The sequence below is a fragment of the Egretta garzetta genome, unplaced genomic scaffold (genome assembly GCF_000687185.1).
Source record: "Egretta garzetta isolate BGI_Z169 unplaced genomic scaffold, ASM68718v1 scaffold469, whole genome shotgun sequence".
NCBI classification, from domain to species: Eukaryota; Metazoa; Chordata; class Aves; order Pelecaniformes; family Ardeidae; genus Egretta; species Egretta garzetta.
The window spans coordinates 365917-371016 of record NW_009260806.1 but is presented as its reverse complement, the minus strand read 5'-3'; positions in this window follow the sequence as shown (position 1 = coordinate 371016).

Sequence of the window (5100 nt, the reverse complement as noted above, 5' to 3'; positions counted from 1 at the left end):
TTGCTACTAATCTGGTTATTTGCCACATTGCTTAACCTGAAGACCAAGAAAGAACCCTTTTGGTAGATCCGGTACTATTTTCTTGAGCAGCACACTTTAACGGGGCCTTTAGATGCTACAGTAATAACATTTTTGCAAATTGGAGTGCTTAACAGGAGACGATGGAATCATGGAAGATCCAATACCAAGGGCAGCTATTTATCTGCTTTTTCTGTTGCAACTGGTAAGAGTCTAGGGGGAGAAAAGAAACTCTTCCCAAGGTTGAGTTGTATCAGCCTGTGTAATTAATCTCCCAAAGGAAGCAACGATGACAGCCCTATCTTTAGGATTTTTAAAATTAGACGAGAGAAAGCGCTAGGAGATGTCCTTCAGAAAACATTTGCTGGTGACCTACATGAAGTAATCTCTAAGAGCTTCAGCTACCACACTTAGGCAGTATTAGGGCAACGATGTTCTGTGAGATGGCCTACAGGGCCTGACCAGAGGTACAGGTCTCTTCCCTTTCCAAACTTCTTTGGTGCTACCTCAGCACTGCTGAGATTCAAAGGCAGAGTGGGCGTTCTCAGCTTTGGACTCAAAAGTGGCCATAAACCAGACCTCAGAAGAGGACTATGGCTGTTTTCTAAGAAATGCAAGAGCTGAGAGAGGAATTTGGACAAGGTTCTGCTGAATGATAAGAGGGCGGCTGGCAAAACAACCTCTGACCATGCTCCATAGCTAAATCCAGGCATTGTCATCGAGCAAGATGACCGCCCACTGACCACCAAATGCTTACAGATTGGCTGCTCGCAGAGATCGCTGCTTTTCTCAGGCCACATGCCCCAAGTTTTCCTACTTGGAGCCTTGCCGGTTATGAATCCCTGGTGCAAACTGGGCAATACATACTCTCAAGCCTCTTGCACAGTGGTGAATTCCTCCTGCCCATCCCATTCCTCACCTCCAGCCCTCTTTTCTCAGGAAAATATCATCTTGCGCAGAAACGCTTTGTAAAGAACATCTGTGTCCTCCTGTGGGATGAATCACTGACCTGCAGAAGGAGCAGGTCGAGGGAAGGCCACGAGAGAGATGGAGTTGAACCCAGAACCGGGAAGGTGGATGGTCAGAGTAAAGCCGAACAAAAGCCCACACCAGTTAGCATTGGTTTATCATTTTTCCATGAGCTATAAACCCAGAAGCAAACAAGCCAGAGACTCCGGAGATCAACTCAATGGACGTGCCACGCTAAACAGAGATGGATTTGATGGAATGGCGGGGATCACACGTGTCAGAAACATCTAAATGCTTAGTGTCAGTAAAATCGGCTTGGTGGAGAATTACTTTGTTTTCTCAGTTTCTTAAGTTTGCCCATTAAGAAGAAATGGGCTGAAACGGACTTTGGACTTGACTCTGGAATCTGTTTTCGATCAGCTCTCTGTTCCACTTCCGTCGGCTTTGTCTATGTGCCTGTCTCAAGAGGTTTTCCTCTTTTTTTTTTTTTTTTTTTGGTTTGTTTTGAAGGGTGGGAGGCTGCTATTTTGGGAGACAAGATAAAAGCTGTTTGCTCAAGATGGGGAGGGAGAACCTAACCATCTCCTTAAAAACCAATCGCAGTTTCAGTTACGTCCCGCAGCCCCGGGCGATGTTATGTTATTTCTTGCCTGCAACCTCCCTGGGTCGTTTGGCCTAGTTAAGTCTGGAAGCTGGTTTCCTCACTGGTTTGCATTAAGCTGGAAAGTACCAATCGGACCCAGGGAATTGGCTGCAAATCATTTGTGAAATCCTTCTTAATGACAAACTCCATCAGGCCGTGGAGCAGGGCTTCAATCACTTCCTTACAGCCTCCACCGCACTCTTACCCTGACATGACCCCAACTTCTCCCCGGTTTGTTAGGCTTCTCCACAGCTGTGACATAATGTTTTTGATGGCAGGGTTTGGAGGAATTCTGCTTGTGGCAAAGCAGGAATCTGCTTCGAATTAGCACTGCACATATTTATCAAGTCTACATAGCATGGCTGCTTGTTGACAAAAGTCCCTTCTTCTCTCCCCCCCCAGGTTTCCAGATTCGCTCACTTGACCTGCGAAGGTTTGGAGGAAAAGCAGTTGCTGGTGTCTGGGTGCAGCCTCCCCGCAAGCCCAGAGGAGGGGCGGAAGGTGGGTGATAGACCGACCGGGTGTGATGCCCAGAGCTAAACTTGCTTCCTTAGTGCCAGATCCTGACTTTTGGGCTTACTTTGAGGGGCTTTGCGTTGGGGCAGACGCTTAAAGGACGCCTTGGCCTTGCTGCCCTGGTGCTGGCTGTCCCCTCCACGCTGCTGCAGCCCCTTAGCTGGAGCAATTCCTTCTCTTAACAGGTTGGTTAGGCTGCAGCAGATCAATTCATCGTCTGGAAAAACTACGGCACGGGGGAGATGATTGCACAGTGACCTTGGAAACAGCAGATTTGCTTTGTGGGATCCTGCTTTTAAAGGTGCTTTACCGCAGTCGCTTCCAAGAAAAGGAAATACTGCCAGGTACCCAGGAGCAGGCCCGGTTTGCATTAAAGCCACCTACGCCGCTCAGCAAAAGCTGGGCAGGAAATTCTTCTCTCTTCATGTCTAAATTCTTAAGATCTATTTATTTATTTTAATTCCTGTTGTGCATAGGGATAAAACACAAATCCTTCAAAGATTTTTCTTATTATGAAAAGCAGCAACAGAAAAAGACTCATCTAAAAATAGCCGGATATTTAGGACAGCCCCCGGTAGTGGGAGACACAGATTCAGAGGCTTGATTCCACCAAGGAACGTGGCGTCTCCAGCATCCTGCGCATGCATCTCAATGACAAGGTCATGGCATCGCTGGGTCTTGACCAGAAACACCCTCCTGGCTGGAGAACCTTGCCTGGAAAATTGCATCTAACCCAGCCCCATTCTACGCAGAATTTTGCCACAGTGTCATTTTCTAAGGAAAAGCTGTTTTGTTATAAAACCCCCTAACTTGTTCTGCTTTTGTGATTGCTTCCAAACAGAGCAGAAACAAGCACATTGCTGTTTCCTATTCCTAAAAATCTCACCTCTTCAGCCCAAGAGTTCATTGCCATTCCTATGGACAGACAAAACGTGCAGTTGCCCTTTGAACAAGAAAATCGGTTCTTGTGCTGGAGAGCTAGCAAAATCAACAAATGTGACTCTAAAAGTAATTACATGAGGGAAGCAGCTCCTGGTTTTGGAGCTCTCTCCTGCCTACCTCTTGCAGGGTATCAGAAGCCCTGGTAAGAAATACAGAACCGTATGAAAATGACTTAGAGAAAAGGGAATCATGAAAGTTAAGTGAGCACTGAGTGAAAGCAAAATGAAAAATTTATGTCGCCAAGAAAGAAAAATGTCGCTATTTGGTTTCAGGAGAAGTACCAAGGTGGGAGATGAAAGAATAATGCAAATGCATGCAGGCAATTAGTAAGGTTCCTTCCCATCCTGAATCCATACATACAGCCTTGATTTGCTGCGCTAAGATTTCAGAGAACTAATCCCAATAATGAAATCCAGATCTGAGACACCGCAGAATAAGCAAACAGCTTATCAAGGTAGAGCAAGCGTTTTCTGGGGTCCTGACTTGCTTCTTGCAGAGGTCTGTTCCCTCTCATCTTGATCAGTCAGTAAAATTTGCAGTATGCCATATGAATTTTGGTCTGGCAGATGTTGCTGTGGGATTTCTCCACATGCTGAAGAAAATCAACAGGTTCCTAGCGACTCTTGGTGAATGTGGTGGTATTTGTGCATGATATGTATCAGGGGAAGAGGGGTAAGCAAAGCCCACTGCAGAGACACATTGCAAAAGCAAGTATTGCACGTCAAGTAAAGGTGGGTTTTATTTTTTTGTTCTGGATGTGCTGTAAAGTTACGCAGCTGCCTGGATCTGCATGGCCAAGCCAAGATGAGACCAGCCGCTAGTCTAGCCAACGACACGCAATACTTAGACTCAAAGAAACACGCTTGTTTTCCAGCTGGAAAGGGAGGCTGACCATTTTGTTGCACTCTTAAGCTATTGAAATGTTTATATCAATTTAAAACAGACTCTTGGGGAGAGTACAAAAACAAAGATGAATTTTCAGGCTGAGACCTCAGATGCCAAATTGTAAACCCTTGGCTAAAAGGTCTTAGGGCAGAAACAACTGCACAGCATTAACTGCATAGCAGTGGTTCATACAGGAGCCATAAGAATAAAGATAGTATTTAGGAAAATTGTGAGGCATTTCATTTGGGCTTTAGTGCGAGGTCACAGGATGTAAGCAGCTTTGGGAGATAAAAAAAACCCCAACGTTGTTTGAGAGCTGTATGGCGAGCACCAATCCTGCAAACCTTATTCACAAGAGCTGTTGTGTCGATACGAACATCTGGCCGGCGGGGATGCTCCCCTGAGCCCAGGCTGACGCCACCTCGCAGTCCAAGATAAAATGCTCGTGATACAGGGCGATGGCACTGTAATTACAGGGCAGTTTCCACTGCGAGGAAACAGCAACTCTCATGTGCTCACACCACCCCTGGGAAGAAGGACAGCAGGTCACTTTTGGTATTCTTAATTTATCTGAGCGATTTTAAAATTACAAGTCCCTAAAGCGAGTATTAGATCTGTTTAGCTTTTTAAAATTCCTTCTACAAGGGTTCTGTGTGTTTATTTTTCAACGAGTTTTGTTTGTTTGGCTTTTGGCCATGAAAATACAGTTCATCTTGAGAGATTTAATGTGATGGTACCAGCATGATTCAGTAGTCTGTTACAGGGCTCAGAAAACACGATCCAGTTCATCCAAGTGTAACGCTACTCTGATGTGTGAGTGCCGTACGGCCCCGTACCCGCCCCCCCCAGCAGAAGTGCTGAGGTTTCAGTGCAATCCCAGGGCCTGATTCAGATCGGGTTTACTGCTGTGCACCACCTGATTTTCTCCTGACCTCCTCAAATAGATGTGAGCAGCGGTGCGGGCTGGGCAGCCTGGCATGCTGCTTGCCAGGAACTGTGCTCAGCCTGACCTGTTCACTGCTTGGAAACACGGAGGTAGGAGTAATCACAGAATCATAGAATCACTTTGGTTAGAAAAGACCTTTGAGATCATCAAGTCCAACCTTTAACCTACCCCTGCCATCCCG